Source organism: Haemaphysalis longicornis, unplaced genomic scaffold (assembly GCF_048455015.1).
Source record: "Haemaphysalis longicornis isolate Haplotype H1 unplaced genomic scaffold, Haemaphysalis longicornis Haplotype H1 scaffold_2, whole genome shotgun sequence".
NCBI classification, from domain to species: domain Eukaryota; kingdom Metazoa; phylum Arthropoda; class Arachnida; order Ixodida; family Ixodidae; genus Haemaphysalis; species Haemaphysalis longicornis.
In genome coordinates this window covers 119,055,989-119,075,233 of record NW_027526295.1, presented here as the reverse complement: position 1 = coordinate 119,075,233, position 19,245 = coordinate 119,055,989, and the positions used below count along the sequence as shown (strand labels likewise).

The 19,245-nt window shown below is 48.8% G+C and overlaps 1 protein-coding gene and 1 pseudogene across 2 annotated transcripts in view; one reads left to right on the top strand and one right to left on the bottom strand.

Annotated features, from left to right (window-relative positions):
* The window catches only part of LOC144169154 (rho GTPase-activating protein 5-like), a 64,370-nt gene that overhangs the window by 24,376 nt on the left and 20,749 nt on the right, over positions 1-19,245 (top strand). The gene's annotated exons all lie outside the window — the stretch shown is intronic.
* Positions 14,462-16,333, bottom strand: LOC144169153 (uncharacterized; annotated as a pseudogene).

The window sequence follows — 19,245 nt, the reverse complement described above, 5'->3', positions numbered from 1 at the left end:
TGATTCACTGCTCAAGCAGGAATGAGTTATTTATATTATATTTATGCCCAAAAGTGCCAATGGCCAAAACAGCATCCCCTCTAGATTGTGCACACCCCACGAACGTCACAGACACACACCGCACTCTTTCCAGAGTTCGTGAGCAGTCGGTAGCAGCGCTGCACACTGAGTCCGAGAGAGGGGAGAGAGGAGGATGCGGTTGCGGACGTGGGGCTTTTGTGTTCTTGGGGCGCGTTGAAGCATGCCTCGTCAGCAACCGCCGAAGTTTGAAACGCGCCAAAAGCGAGGCGGCTGACCCAGGCTTGTCCAGACGTGAAAGCATGAGCCACCGACACGGGGGGCTGGTTTGAAAGGCGCACGTAGTGGAGGCTTCGCCGCGCAGCCGAGGAGTGTTGAAATGAAGCCCAGTGGCGGGCTCACACGTAACAACACCAAGAGGCGGATATCATAACCACTGCGCCTCGACCCACGGGCTGCTGGGGAGTGCAAACATGGGCATATAAGTATTCTGCATGCTGTTGCGCGTCAAGCAGGAGTCCTAACTAACACATTCGGCGGTGAGTGGCTTTCTTTAGACCACCGTTTTTGAATCGCTCTACCAAAGAGGCATAATACTACGGTTGGCGGGAATTTAAGTACATTGGTACGAGCGGGAACATTTGTCATGCTGTGTGCCCGTTCCAACAGTATGATGCGCCGTGCGGGGATTTCATCCATCATGCAAACGGAATTGATAACAGTTCTTCTGCCTTGTTACCAAAAGTATTCTTGGACATTGGCGGAAAGTGCCCCCTATGACAATGCTTGCAAATAACTAGCACGTAAGGCGCACTGTCGTACTCAAACTAAGAGCTGTCTCGTCACGAGTGGCAAGTATACCAAGCATGAAATGGTGTACTGAATTTTTTCTGCTCGTCGTAGCTCTTCTGATGGTGTGGTTACATGCCTTGACCTTTGTTTTTGTAATAGGGGGGGGGGCGGTAGTAAATTACGCATGTGGTAATGTAATGAACCAATATTAAATCATTCACTCCACAGAAACATTGTGTCGTGACGCCTGCAGAATTGCTGCGTTGGTGCTCAGGTAAAGAGCCATCGGACGGCCCTCTAGATACTGCGGTTTTTTGTTTTTTTTTGATGGATCGCGAGCACACAAAGAATATCAGCGTTTTCTCGCGCAGACCGGATTAGCGCTCGGCCGTGTAACTTGTAAGGCCCTGCATTTCCAGAAAAGTGCACGTCTCGCGGAAGTTCCACCTTTAATAGTTATAACATCGTAAATGAAGATCATTGATTAATTGAAATTTTGAGAAACTAAAAATTAAGACAAATATTAAAAAATGACGGGAAATGGCAAACCGTATAACGCTTTGCATTTCCACAATAATGCAGATTTAGCGGAAATTCTACTTGTAATCGGTAATCGTTATCGTAGCGTAGATGGAGATAATTGGTCGAACAGAATTAAAAAAAACTAAAGAAAAAGAAAAATATAAAAAATACGGAAAATGAAATGCGGTTTTGGCGCAAGTAACACCTGTTATTGTTATAATAGGGTAAATGGAGATAATTGGACGGACCCAAGAAAATTGTGTCCAGGAGACTCACTCAAGAGAAATGGCATAAGAATGCTGCGCATTAGTAGACAATTCTCTGAATTTATGCAATTTTTTTTAAGCAGCCTCGTTTCATTTGCGCATCCGTTATTAATGAGTCATATTATTGTACGTGGAAGCGCAAGGTCGCGGTTCAGCATTTTCAACGTTTTCAAGGCAGTTTACCAAAACCATAGCACTTGGGCATGAACGCACCCTTGTGCATTGGAAGTTTAGACCATATAAAACAATGCCACCAATAAATGGGTTGCAATGGCTGCAATTGCACTAACACATTTGTAATTTGTGCACTTCTGGAACATCTTCATGACCTTACTTTTCATGCAATGAGATTTTACCTTTATAATCTCGCAGTGTTTTGCCACCTGATTTATCAAGCCTCAATGCACATACCACGAAAAAAAAAAAAAAAACTCCGTGTATTCATAATGCCATGTTGCAAGCAAAGCTGTAAAGCAATTATAAACCTATCCGGATCTTGAAGTGATACATAGTCTACTCATACAAGCTTGGGACACGAACAGAGAACTGAGTTGGGTATGTAAAAGTTTATTATTTTGTCATTCTCGAATTTATGAGCATGCGCAAGTGTGAGATGAAAATTACATAAATGACACCATGTCAAAGGAACGATGTTTTTTTTATTTGATATCCAAAATACAGTATGAACACAAAAGACTTATACTGGAATAACAAATATTAATATTGGCAGATTTTCCTTATGGAACACACAAATGAAAATATTTTTTGTGGAAAAGCAAATAAGAACCTGTCAAGAAAAAATTATTGTTTTCATTTATGGAATTTTCAGCAGCTTGCTGCTTACAAAACATAGAGGAAACTCGTCTTTTTGCAGGCTACTGACTGTATTCTCCGGGCTTCAATTATGGTCCAGGTGCAACACTTCCGATGATGTAGATGGCCTTTGTAGAATCGCCCCAAGCAATCTTCGGCCCGGGAGCTGCTGCTCCTGGAATTTTGTCGTACTGGAATCGAAACAGCGTTGTAAACATTTCAGAAACGTTGAGTCACGGGTAGCAATCTGTTGTGTTGGCACTGTGTGAACAAAAGAAACGGCAGGTGAAAAAGTGACTGGGTACAAAATGGTGGCGTTATTTATCGGCGGTATAACAGTATAGCCTGAAAGGGCGCAGCAGAAGTATTACCAACGCGTTGGCAGATACGTGAAAATATCATAAATCAGGCAAGTGCATCGCTCTTGTAGTTTAGGCAATTGTTTCTTTCTTACTGCTTGTAGATTCAAACGCTCTCGGAAAGGACGTTTTCTTCATATACATAGGAAGGGCGAGCGCTTTTTCAGTGCAAAGGCGTGTGAGAAAACGACGTTACCATAATTTTATTTGACGCTGACACGTCAATTCGACGTCGTAAAGAAACTCTGTTCGCGGAGGGTGATGTGCCCTAGTTTCTTTTCATGAAACAATTTCCACCAATAGTATGGCGCAAAACATTTTATTAAAGATCGAACAAAATTGCTAGCAATATCTTTTGCTAAAGCATAGGTAAACTGCGTGCACCGAGCAACAGCCAGCGCATCTGTAACAACATTAGACGCGCCGCGTTTGCGCTGCCAATGCTCTCATGTTTCTGCAAACCGCGAGTTGACACTCCAGACAAGACGACAGCCGTGGCGAACACAACAAGATGGGGGCTGGTGTTACTCATGAATGTTGCTTCATGTGAACACTTCACCACTTAAACGCACCGTAATGAAGTTTACAAATCGTCACAAAATCCAGACTACTCAACGTGCCAGAAAAGTAACTAGCCGAAACAACGACGGGAAAACCTAGTTACGAAAAAACGTTACTTAACTTTGCTACACCTACCGAAAATGACAAGCAGTGGCCATGGAATATTGAAAAATACAAAATTGAAACTGGGTTTTATGTGCCTTGACCTGGACAAGGAAACGCGTGTAAAAATGCAATTTCTTTATGGCACCACGGTACTCATTAGGGCAACGGAAGTGCCTCGCATGTGCAAGTGTTTTAATTTTTCGCCTGGATCCCAAAACGGCCGCCGCACTGGGAAACCCAATCCTCTCTATAAAGCATGTCAGATTTCCCGTATGACCCTGGGATATCGGAGTACGGTTTTGGCGCGGGCTTCTTACGACGACGAAAAAGGCATAATTTCGTGGCCCTTACTGGTTGTCTGCAAACACTAATTCTTACAGTCTGCGCCCCCCACCCCTCGGAAAAAAAAAACAAGAAATCCAGGGACTTGCCTATCCTTTCGTGTTGAACCGGGCTACGCGCGCAATACGCACACCAGCCGGCTTGACATGGCGCCGCTGCTTGGCTTGCGTTCCATCGCATTCGCGGTTGTTTCCACTGTTACACCGACCTCGAAGCACACATTTGATGTTATTGGAAGCGAACGTGGTGAAGAAAGTGTGAACGATCGGAACTAAGTATGAATAAGTATGAACTACACAGAGCAAGAGTCAAAGCGCGGGGCCCCAACTTGCTCCGCGCTGAAATTCCTCGCACGTGTGCGATAGAGACAAATCATCGAACCACAACTCACCGCGCGCGAAATTTTTAAATGCAGAGCATTTCAGTAACTCACGATGTCACCCGCGTTGACGTCCGTAGTCCGCACCGCACCCCTCCCTACTATATAAAAAAAAATACTATCCGGCGCCCGGTTTCGATCCCTCGACCCTGCGGGCGGAACGCAATGTACATGGTGCTCTACCCACTGCGCCACAAAGCCGACACAGAATGGGACGCTACGAACGCGCCTTATATCGTTGACTCATTCAAATTACTGCTGACGAGCGCTCTCTCGTCAGCAGTTGCCACAAGTGCAACAACATTAACGTAACGCAAACTACTTAACGTCGTGCGCCCCCGGAAATGCTCTGCATTTGATCGTGCCCCTCGCGAGGGGGATGTTTCACTGCGTCTTCTCTCAGTCGCGGGACCCGTGGCGCCATCTGGCGGAGGCGCGGCACAACTCGTAGCACTTTCTTTGAAAAAGCGCCTCGAAAGCGCGGCAAATATGAAATAGGGATGACGCGCTTTCGAGGCAATCCGCCGATGCGGCTGCTTTGTGTACAGACTCGGCGGCGAGCGTCCTGGGATTCTGGTTTCACTGTCCTACGTGTCATCTCCCATCGATCATGCGCACAAAGTTGGTATACCGGTATGTCAAACAAGAACGTGTTTCGGACTTCGCTCTGAGTCAAATCACATGAACCTAACAAGAAAGCCGGGCTTCGTCGTGGTTCTCTTTTTGGCAGGGCGGATTGGCCGAGATTACTGCGGTTGAGTATACCCAGGTCCACAGATAGAACACACGCGTCTTCCAACGCATGCCAATCTGGAACAGTTGGAAATGCAGATATCAAATAACTTCGGTTTTTAAAGTCACGAGTACTGAATAAAATAAAAACAAAAGTTATTTCCACTCCTACTGCGCATGTCCGCGGAAGTTTTTTTGAAATGTTTTTTGTCTTTCACCGCGTCGTCCGGCGCGCGTCCTCGGCCACCGCAAAAAAAAGTCGCGGGCCTTTGTGTGAGGAACAAGGCTTGGTGCTAGGCACGTGCGAATAGTGATTTTTAAGTTCGAAGCGAATTCGAAGCGAATAGTAATTTGCTTCGAATGTTTTCTAATCGAATAATTCGAGTAGTTGCGAGAAAAATTACTAGCAAAATTTATGCAGCCGCCACATCAAGTTCATTTATTAATTCAGTACAAAAGAAAGGTCAGTGACGGTTTTCATGCAGGAACACCAGCTGCTGCACGTGGTCAGGGAGGAGAAGCTCCCTCTTGCAGCTCACAATGCTTCCTGCACTTGAAAAGAGCCTTTCACTCCTGGTCTGGGTTGCAGGGATCGCGAGGTATCTCCGGGCAACAGAGACCAGGGATGGGTACAGATGTTTTCCCCGGCACCTCCACCATGCCAAGGGGTCTTCTGTGCGTGCGATGAGAGGGGTCTTCAGGTACTCAGTACACTCGGTAGCGTATTCATGGCCTGGCTTTTGGAGCGTGTCAGCACTAAGAGTGGAAAAGACATCCCACAGGGTGTCTCCCGAAGACTCTCCTAGGCCTCTGCTGGTTCCGGCGGCTTCGTCACTGGGCTCGTCCACTGATGCGCTCTCCTCTACAGCCTTCGTGAGGAGTGTGCATGCCCATCTTTTTTCTGCTTCTCCAGTGTAGCACCTGTCCTTGTTCCTGGGGTCCACCAACATTGCCAAGGCTAGAAGGCGACACATCTTCCCATCTGGAAAGCGTGTCTTGATGCTTCGTATGAGGCTTGAGGCAACTGATCCAGCTTCTTCTTCTACGATGCTGTATGGATGCATTCCTTTCACAATGAACTTCGCTATCATTGCTGTCATTTGTTTGGCTTTGGGTGCAGTCGGTTTCAATTTGGGCTTGAAACTGTCGGCTACTGACGGCTGATGACTCGGTTTACTCCCGTTCTTCTGCTTGACGGGGCTCCCGCGTGCTTGACACTCACCTTCGAATGCCTTGTACGAATCGGGGTGCCTTTTCGGGTGTGTTGCGAGGGTCGTGGTTGTGCCCGTTGGAGTTTTCAGCACTGCCTTGCATTTGAGGCACCGAGCTTCATTTCCGGGTGGCACTTTCAAGTAGTAGTTCCATATCGGATTTCGATGAACACTGGCTTCACTTTCATCGTTCCCGGCCGTCGATGACCCGTCTGCCATACGCACGAACGCAGAGCTCCTAGAAAGAACAGTTTCAGTCACACTTTAAAGCTTTGAGCTTCAACGCACGATTCTCTGGAACTGTTTCGGGTGCGTTGGAGACAATTGGAGATCAGATTAGATTGTCTTTCTTTTTTTTTTTACGCCGATGTCGATGCGGCTGTTGTTACGCGACAGAGGACGCACTGGCTACGGCTTGGCCTCATTCAGCCTAGTCAATCCGGCAGCAAGCCACTTTCGTTTGTTAATCCGATGGGCTTACGCAAGACCCGCAAGACACACGACTTTCGACTAGTGCCATGCTTCCTGTGCTTCTAGTGCCGTGACAAATCTTCGTCGCCGAACATTGCCAACCAACCAACAATCGTCAACCAGTGCGAAGTGACGCTGATTCCGCATCGCAGTCTCCGCCGGTGGGCCAACGGCGAAAGTGTCAGACCACTGGTCAGGCAACGGCAATGAAAGCCGCTCTCATTCATCTCGTAGAAAGCGACCGGCCTCAGTACGGGTTTACTAGGAAGTTCTCCGTTTCCAAGCAAACATTCTCCGGCTATGTAACAAACAACGTGAAGAAAGTACGCCATGGACGTGCTCTCGGCCATCGTCACTCCGTCGGAAACCTGGAAAAAGTGACGACATGATCCGGAACTGCTTTCGCCGTGCAAGAATTGTCTTTGATGACCACATCGTCCGTCAAATTCTTTACGCGCCGATCGCGTAAAGAATTTCTTTACGCACCAAGCCCTTTTTGAGTTGGTGGCAGCAGTGTCATAGGGGGTGTTATAGGCCACCGGTAAAAAAGAACTAAAAAGAACGAGGGCCTGCCCCTAACAATGTCATTTTTATTCTTTTACTCATCCTTGTCCTTTTTACGTGTTAATATATTGATGCGGCATGGTTATCACATTGGCCCATAATCAACACGGCGGCTTGTTTTCGTGCCCCAACCCACACGATACTTCACGTGAAATACCCCGTTCACACCCATCCCCGTCGTTTCTGGGGTGCAGGTGAAGAGCCATGGCAGCGGAAGACGCGGAAGTTAGTGCCGTCTGCTCCTCTGTAAAAGCCGCCCGCCAGGGGCCAAGCAGCGCTGCCACTGCCCCCGCCCTTCCTTTTCTTTCCAGCAATGAAGCTGACAAGTGAACAGATGAGACATGCTTGACAGCCACTCGGACTGCTCGGATGACGACCCGGACTTCAGTTTTGAGCACAACAAAAAGCAGGGGAAGGCTAGCTGGCTGAGCCGACACGGGGCCTCGTCATCTTCGGAGGAAGTTGACGATACACTCCAAAGCTGCGTGCTCAGTTCCTGCCACAGGTAGTGCACTTCTCAAAGGGCAGTGGGGAGACGGCAGGAACAAGGCTTGGTGCCCTTTTTGAGTAGGTGGCAGCAGTGTCATAGGGGCTGTTGTAGGCCACCACTAAAAAAGAACTAAAATGAAAGAGGGCCCGCCCCTAACAATGTCTGTCATTTTTGTTATTTTACTTATCCTTGTCCTTTTTACGTATTAATATATTGATGCGGCGTGGTTATCACGATAAAGAGCCATGGCAGCGGAAGACATGGAAGTCAGTGCCGTCTGCTCCTCTGTAAAAGGCCTCCCCTCACAGGCCGTCACCGACGGCAGCAAGTCACTACGGCTCCGTGGAATTTCCTCAAAATCGCAGGAAATTCATCTCCACCACCTTACCCGACCACCGAAGCGGACACCGAAAGTGGTTCTGACCATTCTCACCAAGCGCTGAAGTGTAAGCCCAACAGCAAGCTCAATCTGCAAGCATTTGGAGCTCACGCAACGAGTGGTCACTAAAGCAAAGCTCGTCTGAAGTCTTTTTTTTTTTTTTTTGGTGCGTTTCATAGCAAAACAAGTCCATCAAATCTAAGTACAGACTGCAGCCCACAAAATTCAGGGAAAATGGGCCCCATCTTTACCTTTTCTAAGTATAGTGCAAGCTTACATGCCAATCATTTATAGACCAGCCTTTCCCCCCCCTCTTAGGTCTTGCTATAAGACAACGGCTGCTACGGTTGGCTGTACTTATACTGTATTGTTCGCCATGTCCTTTAAACATTAAGAAGGCCTTACTGGGAAAGTTTGTTGGGTGTTGAGAAGTGCAGGCAAATATCGTTAATTCAAACGCTGCCGATTTGAAATTTGTATGTGTATTTGAATCTGGAAGAACTCTCAGCAATTCAAACACGAGCACAAACGTACTGGTTAAGTTGAACATACCTCACCACTAAACGTGCTCCCAGCTGCAAACTCACAGAGCGCCTCGTTCAAGCCTGTAGTACAGCTGTGGTACGCCACATATGAGCTCCTGCCCTGTCTTCCGGTGCTGGTGTAGAGGTTTGTGGATTCTAGAAAACTGTGGCATGTTTGTCTCGTCGGGTGACGAGCGACGATAAAAGCGTACACACCGACCGGTTGACCGGTTGCTGGAACTCAAGTGCCTTGATTAAGTGAAATAAAATGGTGAACCCCCCCCCCCGTCCCCGATGGTGCGGCGCAGGCGTGGAACACAATAGGTCACGCGTCATACATTCGGCGGGTCAGGTAACGCGAACCACCCGAGCAAGCGTGAGAAAGGCACCTTCAGCTAGCCGTGAATTGCCCGTCCACTACAATGTTAACTGACTTTGAGATTATTTAGGCTATGTGTGCTCAAAGGGCCACATCTTAGAACCCTACGGCTGTCCGTGCGAAGGCTCTGAGCCAATGCCTATTTGTAGTATGCCGTCGACTTGCTGAACTGGAGAACTCTTACAGACAAGCTGAGGTGATGCACACATCAGCAGCACACAATTTTCATTCATTCACAGTTGTAACAGAAGGCTTCAGCAATAAAATTCATATCCACAGTACACTGTTTCCATTCATTCACAGTTGTAACAGAAGGCTTTCACACAAAAAAAGATTCGAGGCACTCTTTCAGTTATGCATTTAACTGACCGTGTCACACTTGTCTAAATAGTGAATTGCACTGGCTCAAATAATGTGATTTTTTGTTTTTGTTTATATTGTTGTTATGTTTAGATCTCAAAACAAAATCCTTACCAATAAACTCATCAGCTGTTGAAACTATTGCGTCAGCGTATTGTAACGGCGTAATTTGGTCACATATCTGCCGCTACGGTAGCATGCCGATCGGAGTGAAGCAGTCAAGGCGTTGAAGAAGTTTTGAAGTTAACTGATTTAATTTACTGGTAACATTGATGACATTTAGCACATAAGAATCAGAACGAATACACTTGTTACATAAACGAGAAAGACAGCTAATAGATCAAGAGTACTTAGCGGGACATGGCTGACTGGATCTCAACTTTTTTCATAGCCTTTTCATAGCGCCTTTTCATCAGCCTTTTCATAGGCGCGTGGGGGTCTTCCTCTTCTTCAGGGCTCCTTCGCTGAGAGAGCCGAACGCTTGTGCCGTTTAGATCCTGACTACAAAGTCGTCCAACTCCCGCGCGAAGAGCCCATGTACCCCATGGCTGCACGCTCATAATTGTTGCTTCAGCATCAACAGCGGCTGGTTACAATAAGCAGGCTGGTGCTGATAAAGCAAACACACCAAAGACAACCAGTGGGCGCCCCGGATACGCGGAGAAGAAAAGCCTACAGGCCCACAGTCACGTGGTGTGCCGAGAGGCAAAAATCTCTCACCTTACTGCGTGCGCCGACATTTGGCCGCCGTGATGGAGAGTGGCCGGCGCGGCGACGTTCCGTTGACGCCTGGGCCGGAGGTTTCTCTTCGCCGGAGCCGATGCCGAGCATGGGGGTCCTGCTTGGCGCCAGGCTGTTAGTGCGGTGATGGATGTACACTTGAAAAGTCCCTTCTGCACTCACGGCTGTCGACGATCAAGTCTGTTGAATCGGGTGTCTGGTCGAACTTCTTGAAAGTGGAGCAGATGGAGTCCGGACTGGTGCACTGGATGGAGATCTTGATGACGAGAACCAGGAAGATGAGTGATGAATAGGGGGAGCCCATGATGGTAGAGGGGGTCTTCGTTACCGCGCATGTTCCACCACTTTTGTAACAGCGTAATTTGGTCACGTATCTGCTGCTATGGTAGCATGCCGATCGGAATGAAGCAGTCAAGGCGTTGAAGAAGTTTTAAAGTCAACTGATTTAATATACTGGTAACATTGATGACATTTAGCACATAAGAATCAGAACGAATACACTTGTTACATAAACGAGAAAGACAGTCAATAGATCAAGAGTACTTAGAGGGACATGGATGACTGGATCTCGGTCTCCCGGCGGGAGGGCACGACGAGGAGCAGCAGAGTTTGTGAAGTGAGTCCTGGTGCAGGCCGCCCGCCGCCCTCAATAGCCGGAGGAGCTGCGTTATATTTGCTTCAAGTGGCATCTGCAAGCGCTTGTAGATGGGCAGCAATGCCGTTCCCTGAGCTTTGGTTTTGGGGTAGTGTGGTCGGGAGCTGTTTCTCCCAAGGCTTCAGCTCTCTTGTGCTTGCACCACGACATTGGCCGTTGGTCCAACACTTGTGCACATTTGCTTCATTGCTTGAGCAGGAATTGAAAGACGATGCCCAGATCGTGCAGTACATAACAGGTACGCTACCCCTGTTGCTGGTTAGGTATTGCTACCTGGCGGTAGTGCTGCAGCTTCTCAATCGCCTTTTTGCCCAGCTTCTGTCCACACGGCAGTGGAGTCATCAGCTTCCTCATCCCGGTACCAAGACGTTTGGCAATATGGTTCCTGCAGTCCTCCTTTGTCACTGCCTTTGGTCCGTAAACTTCTGCTTCGTACACTACCATGTATGCCTTGCTATCACCCACACTCAGGAATGTCTTCAACAGCAGGTTGCATGATACCGTTGTGTTCCAGATCCGCAGTGCTGCTTCCGTCTCCATGGCATAAGATGAGCACTCGACATTTTTTTCACACACGGGCATGAAAGGCTTGCCACACTTCCTCCTCTTGCTCATCAAGCTTTTGGTGGTGTCTGCAACCTTGACAGTAGTTCTACAGCACCTCAAAATCTAGGCAGAGGACAGTGTAGAAAAATGGCAGTGCCAACCCCATTGTCGCTCTTGTGTCTTCGCTTCTGCCAAGTCTTGTCAACCACCACACCAACGTCAGTCTGACCAGCTTGCAACACAGTTACATGCCTTGTTAGAGTTGTCAGAGACTACTTTTGTGGCTGCGACATGAACTTTCTTGGCAGTGTAGTGAAACATCTTGTGGTGCACCGATTTGGGTAGACCGAGAATGGCGCAAAACATGGACAGCTGATCGTGTCCGATGCCAACTGTGTTTGCAGTGAGTAGCGCCTTCACACTGATAGCGAAACTATGACTAGGACCTCTACTGCAGAGTGCTGGGTCACGGCCCCCTCCGTGGCCGATGGTGGCAGCACGATGCGACGACTAAAGAGAAGAAATCACTCCTGCCGGGCACCCCCCGTTCTTGCACTCGAGTTACAGTAGCAGTTTTGCACTTGAGTTTCCCACACGTTGTGCACACGGCAGTGCTCACAACAGCCTGAGCGTCGACTCCGCAGAAAACTGCGCTGCACCACTCCTGTTGCTGGCGGTCTCTTCACCTTGAAAGGCTGCCAGCTTCTTCTCCGAAGCGCTTACAAAGCCGATAGCATTGCTGATAAAATGAGCCCTGCCTAGTTGAGCCGTGCTTGCAACGCTTGAAGGCGCGTCGCTGGTAGGCCTCCTTGTGCCGGTCGTGCCAGCGTTGGCTGTGGGCGTTGCAATCCTGTGCTGCTTACGTTTTCCGTTGTATGGGCTTTAAGTCCGGGACTTGCGGTGATGAGTGATGAAAGGCGTGCTACTTCCTCACTGTTCATGATAAAAAACCCAGGATAAGGAAATAGAAAAGATAGCGCTAGGCTGATGCATTGTGGTCGTGAGAGGTACATAAAATGTAAACGATAGCTCATGCGAGATGTACTTTTTCTTGCAGCTGCCTCTGTTTTTTCGAGGGCAGCCCTTTAATGCGGTTATCAAGAACTTCATCTCCAATTTGTTGATTGGCTGATCTCATTGCTTGCAGTTCCCTCTCAACGTTGTGCAATTTCTTCTGAGGAATCCGCAGATGGCAACATACTTTCGCATACTTTTTCACTAACACACCTCTCTTTCTCCTTCGTGAAAGCTGATTTTAGACGAGCTTGCGCAAGTATTTTTATTAAATGCAAGGTCCGCTCTCTGAAACACCACAACCTGCACACATTGCAAGCAAATGCATCCTATCAAGCACATCTTGAGCCTCGCGTGACGATAGGACAGTCTGTCCTAAGTGCAGTTTCCCCTCTGAGAAACATGGAGTTTAGCAGTTGAAGTTGAAGTTGAAGTTGAAGTTGAGTTTATTTCAATAATTATACAATATTTTTTCTTGCCTTCCCGCAGAAGCACTCGAAGGAGCTTGTATGCGGGCGGGGCAGCCCAGTGGTCACACAAACATCAATCACCCAATCGTCTTATAACAATAGACAGAAAGCAAATGACAGTGCAATTGAATAACAAAACTGTACATGAACTGTGTACATAAAAATAAAAATAAGAGCACTAAAGCACTTGCATAACGAAGAAAAAGCACTTACATAACTAAACATATAGGAGAAGTGAATGACTAATACCATGATTTTCATGAGTGTCAACCAAGAAGAGAGCACACGTGAAACAGACTTTCTATTTAGCAGCCTATTTTCGAGCTTGCGGGCAGTGTGAGTTTTAAGGCTTGAGTAAATGCAGCCGCGCAATGATATTTTGTCCTGAAGGGAAGATTCTCAGTTCTTAGAGAACTTGCTCAACGGTGGACCGGCCCCTGTTGAACCCCAGCACTGTGAGAGCAGTGGCTGTCTCCACTACAGTTCGAAGGCAGAGTGGGTCTTTGTGCAGAGCATCCAAATCTTGCTCTCGAGGGGCTCGTCAGCATTCTGTGTTTTCCCTTGCAAACAGTGGGTGGCATCTTCAAGCGCTTGCAGGTGGGCAGCGGTGCCTTTCCCTGAGCTTTGGTTTGGGGGGAGTGTGGTCCGGACCAGTTTCTCCCAAAGGTTTCTCTCTCTCTTGTGCTTGCACCCCGACTTTGGCCGTTGGGCAAAGCTTGTGCACATTTGCTTCATTGCTTAAGCAGGAATGGAAAGACAATGCCCAGATGGTGCAGTGCTTACCATGTACTCTACCCCTGTTGCTGGCTAGGTATTGCTACCTGGTAGTACTGCTGCAGCTTCTCAATAGCATTTTCGCCCAGCTTCTGTCCACATGGCAGTAGAGTCATCAGCTTCCTCATCCCGGTACCAAGACGTTTGGCAACATGGTTTGTGCAGTCCTCCTTTGTCACTGCCTTTGGTCTGTAAACTTCTGCTTCGCACACTGCCATGTATGCCAGGCTGTCAGCATCACTCAGGAATGTCTTGAACTGCAGGTTGTACAATACCGTCCTGTTCCATGTCCACAGTGCTGCTTCCGCCTCCATGGCATAAGATGAGCACTCGACATTTTTTTCACACACAGGCATGAAAGGCTTGCCACAATTCCTCCTCTTGCTCATCAAGCTTTTGGTGGCGGCTGCAACCTTGACAGTAGTTTGACAGCACCCCAAAATCTAGGGAGAGGACAGTGTCGAGTATAGTCGGTGCCAACACCATGGTGGCTCTTGTGTCTTCGCTTCTGCCAAGTCTTATCACACATCACACCAACGTCAGTCTGACCAGCCTGCAACACAGTTACTTGCCTTGCCTCAGCAAGGTTGTCGGTGATGACTTTTGTGGCTCGGCACGAACTTTCTTGGCAATGTTGTGGTATGTCTTGTGGTGCAGCAGTTCCGGTAGACCGGGAATTGCACAAAACCTGGACAGTTGATCGTGTCCGATGCCAACTGTGCGTGCAGCGAGTCGCACTTTCACATTGAGTGGCCTCCTCTCTTGGCCGATGGCGTCAGCGCGATCGAGTAAGGAGAAGAAATCACTGCTGCAGGGCACCCCCTGTTTTTTCACTTGAGTTCCAGTACTGATGCGAGGCCCTTCCACTTGTTCGCGACCTCAACTACAACAAGTTCACACTTTCCGCACGTTGCGCGCACGGTGCCACTCAAGTTCAGTCAGAGCATCGACTTCGCAGATAACTGTGCTTGCACCGCTCCCGTTGCAGGCTATCTTCCCGCCTTGTAACGCAGTCAGCTTCTTCTCCAAAGCACTTACAAAGCCGATAGCATGGCTGATAAAATCAGCCCTGCCTTGTTGAGCCGCGCTCGCAACGCTTGAAGGCGCGTCGCTGTTAGGCCTCGCAGTGCCGATCTTGCTGGTGTTTGCAGTAGTCATCGCAATCCTGCGATGCTTGCACTTTTTCTTGTACGGACGTGAAGTTGGGGACTTGCGGCGCCGAAAGTCACGCGTCTCCTCACCGTTCATGATAAAAAACCCACGATAAGGAAATAGAAAAGATAGCGCTAGGCTGATGCATTGTGGTCGTGAGATGTACATAAAACGTCAGTGATAGCTCATGCCCAATGCACTTTTTCTTGCAGCCGCCTCTGTTGCTCAATGCTCTGTTGCAGGCGGTCCGAGCCCACGCACTGTCTTCTTCAGTTTTCTGAGGCGGCAGCCAACACGTTTCTGGACATGCCCAATGCATTCTAGTTTCTGCACACTGTCCTTTCCATACATGTCTTTCACAGCGGCATAGCTCTTGGAATCACCATCGCCGTAGTACTGCGGGTACTTCAAATCCCTTTTGGCTTTCGAACTTTCAAATATTCGGTATAGACCAACTGTCTCCATACTGCCAGCTCTTCCTTCATGGTTGGCTTGACGGGAAGTGTGGTTTGCCTTCCATTCCTGGTACAAAGCACTATCTTGCCTCAACTTGCTTTTGGTTTTACAAGACTTACACGAGCTAGAAAGGGCCTCAACATCAATAACCTTTCCCGTGTCAACAGAAATCACAGACACACAACCGTTCAAAGATTAATGGCCACGCTTCTGCCACGTGCCATCACCTGAAACACCACACTTGGCACTCCCCACAACACGAGGAACTTCCACAGCAGCATCAGTCATTGACTTCGACGCCACTTCTCCTGCCGCTGCAGAAAGCCGAGATGACAATTTGTCGTAGGCGGAGTGACGTGGAGGAGCAGGCATGTTCATCACTTCGGAAAAAGTTTTCACACCAGCGTGCCCTCTTCCTAACTGGCGCATCGCGTAAACCAGACGTAAATTGTTCTCATTGGCAGGACCCACCTTTCTCGACGTATGAAATGGGCGCTCGAACCCACAGTCGGTACACACGACCGCACAAGCCGAGCATATCCCTTGGTGAGAGCGTTCCTCGAGCTTCAGTGTTGTGTTCATGCATTCAAGTGTTCACCTTCGAGTCTTTGATTTCAATACTTGCCTCGTTGGCTTCCTCAGCTGTTACGTTCTCCTTCCGCATGATCTCAAGAATCGCAGGCTTCCGTTTCGCACTGCCTAAGGCAAGGCTCGGCTATCCGCAAATTTCGATGAGTTCCTTCACTTCAACGCTTTCGGTACTGCCGGAAAAAGTGATGAAAAAGAGAGGTGTGAATACAAATTTTTTATTACATGAAACAAAAGTATCACACTGCTTTAGCACATACCAAAATGCAGGTTATTATATGTTCTTTAACATACAATACAATGTACCTAAACATTGCACATACAGTCGATCCCAGGTATAACGAACTCCAAGGGGATCGTAAAATAGTTCGATATATCGATAATTCGAAATGTAAAATATGCCTACCTGAAGCTTACCTGAATACTCCGCACATCACTGAGAGCTTTCGGAGATCGTGACAAGCGGTTTGTAACCGACTTGTTCTCCAAAGCCCGGAAAATACGAAACACAGCGCAACGACCACGGCCATTTATTTGGCATGAAAAAAGTCCGTGAGCTTGGACTGCTTCTTCTTTTGCGCCATGAAGTTCATTAAACTGTCTTCAAGTTTGCTGACGCTGTCCAAATGCGAAAGTCCGGCGCCTTCCATTGCGCCGCAACAGCGGCGAATCACGCTGGACGCCGACGCAAGCTCAGCTGCAGTAGGCGGGTGGATATCTTCATCGGAGTCGCTTGTTGCCGCTTCTTCGGCAGCGGCAATTGCGATGTCCGCCACGATCTCCGCATCGGTGAGATCCGCCACAGCCTGCGCGTCATCGTCAGCACTTAAAAAATCGCGTGCTGTTGCGCCATCTTGGATGGCACCTGGGAATGCCGCCAGCGCCTGAAATTCACAGTCGAAGCACTCAACGCCGTCGTCTTCGGTGTCCGAACACGCCTCGTCAGGAGTCACCACACAGCCCGCTTTGCGGAAGCAGTTTACGACTGTGGTTTGTTTCACGTCGTTCCAAGCGCCTGTCAGCATCTGTGTAGCTCCAACAAGGTCAACTTTGAGTTCGATTCCCAAACGAAGGTTCGTCAGGAGCCTCTGCACCAGTCGTCGCCTGTACCCAACCTTGAAGGCTTTGATAATGCCTTGGTCGAGAGGCTGCAGCTTCGCCGTAGTGTTGGCCGGCAAAAATTTCACGGTGATGTTTTTCAGTTGGATGGCGACGTGGTGGGCCGAACAATTGTCGAGAAGGAGACAGACTTGGCGGCCGGACTTCTCCAGCTCGGTATCCCATGCCCGGAGCCACTCCGTGAACAGATCGCGTGTCATCCACGCTTTTTTGTTGGATGCGTAGCGCACCGAGAGACCTCTTGCGTTCTTGAAGCAGCGTGGCGATCTGCTCTTGCCGATAACGAACGGCTGAAGTTTGCACGAGCCGTCCATATTTGCAGCGAGCAAAATGGAGATGCGCACCTTGCTCATTTTTCCGTCATGGCATTTGCTGCCCTTGAAGTCCAACGTCTTGCTTGGCAGCATCTGCCAAAACAGGGCAGTTTCGTCGGCATTAAATATTTGCGACGGCGAAAAGCTGTTGCAAATGTCTGGCCATTCGTCGGACAGCCACTTCTCAATGCTGTTGTTGCTGCTGGTTGCCCCGCTTTCACCCGAGAGGGTCTTCCCGACGATGTCGTAGCGATTTTTAAAGCGTTGCTGCCATCCTGTGCCACCAGTGAAGTTGTCTTCACCTAGCGCGGTTGCAAACCACTTTGCCTTTTCCATGAGCATTGGGCCGTCAACAGGAATGTTTTTTGCCCGAGTCTCCAAGAACCAGGCGTACAGGGCTTTCTCAACCTTATCGTATTCCGGTGCACGCACGCGACACGCTCCAGAACGGCCGCACTGCGCTTCCTTCGCCTTCACATCAGCTTTGTGGCGCAGTATTGTGCTTAAGGTGCTCCGAGGAATTCCGAATTCCTTGGCAACCGACGACTTCTTTTCGCCGGCCTCCACCCGTCGAATGATATCTGCCTTCGTTGAGAAATCCAACTTCTTACGTTTTTTTGCGTCCATGCCTCCGAAACGCGTGACCCGGCGCCGCAAAAACAAAACAAACACGCACCACACTTCACGAGTTTCCCGACGGAGCAACTACTGCCACTGGCCAAGCGGCGAGAGCGGACCACTCCGCCGCTCAAGCAAACAGGCTCAAGCGCGCAGAAACTGGATTTTCCTTCCTCCTCAACTGTCTCTCGCCCGCAATCTCTCGCCCGCGTTCTTTACCACGCGGCTGAGGCGTCCAAGGTCACTCTAGCGACGCGACGGAGCCTCTCTCTCACCGAGCGCGGGAGCGCGCTTGAGAACTCGTCGCCGGAACCTTCCCAGGAGGAGCGGCGAAGCGCACTTGCAGGGGCGCTTGACGCGCGGGAGTGTTCGAAATACGCATGTGGCGGTGACCGGGAGTTCGATACACGCGTACAACAGCGCTATACTTTTGCATGGGATTTCCAAGGGGATGTTTAGACTGTTCGATATATACAATAATTCGATATATCCGGGTTCGTTATATCCGGGATCGACTGTAACACCATGAAAAAATCTGAAAGTAAGAACTTTGGAAAAAAAAACAAAAAAGTTTATTTGAGGATATACAAAATGTGACAAAATGCTTTGTTTCTTGATCGTAAAAGTTTGGTGTGGCTAGGCGTAACTGTTTTTTTTTTTTTGTGTGTGAGCTCTTTGGCACTAGGGACCAGCACTGGCACATGTGCCTAGGTTGGCGGTGCATGACGCGTGTGCCACTCGCCGAAGCAGTTCCGGACTGAGGTGAAACAAAGGCGAACTTTGCAAGTGTCGCAAAAGACGTTTGTTTTGAGCTCGACTTTGGTACGTTCGTAGCACAGCTTGCAGTTCTTACGTTTTTGGACTTTTTGTGGTTCGTGGTCCGCATGTTCTCCAGTGGTTGGTGGAGAAGAGCGAGCTTGTTTGCCATCAAAGTAAAAAGTCTGACCGACTGTGCGTCGGTTTTTCCATATTGCGTGTCCACGCGTACTTGTTTGAGTTTTCGCAAATCGTTGCAACAACTTCTGTAGAAAAAAAACAGAAGAAAGAAGCCCAGGGCGGTCAAAAACTTCTTTGTCCCACTTCTCAAGGCCATGGTGACGTCGTCGCCCAGGTACACACCGGGCTCTCTTCTTGGCGGAAAGTCGATCTGCTTCTGCGCTGGTGGCAGGAGATGACCACCATAGGTGGTTGATACCCTAGCGAACAGATATAAACCAGCGAGAACATATATCGAATGCACATACATGCTCGAGAGTCAATTGAAACCGAAACCAACACTCACTTTCTAGCTCCGCTTGAAGTTCCGGGCTGATCGTACACTCGAGCCGAAATCTGAGCTCGTAAAGTCACATTCCGACTCTTCACTGCCGCTCTCATTGACAAAATCTACAGTGGAAATCGAAGATATGCGAGATGGATGTGTTTTTCTTATCGCGCTCGCATGTGAGCATGACGCCCTGTTTGTTTACTTTTGACGCCACTGCGCTTTCAAAAAAATTATTTGACGCGTCGGCGCCTGGGGATAGGAAAG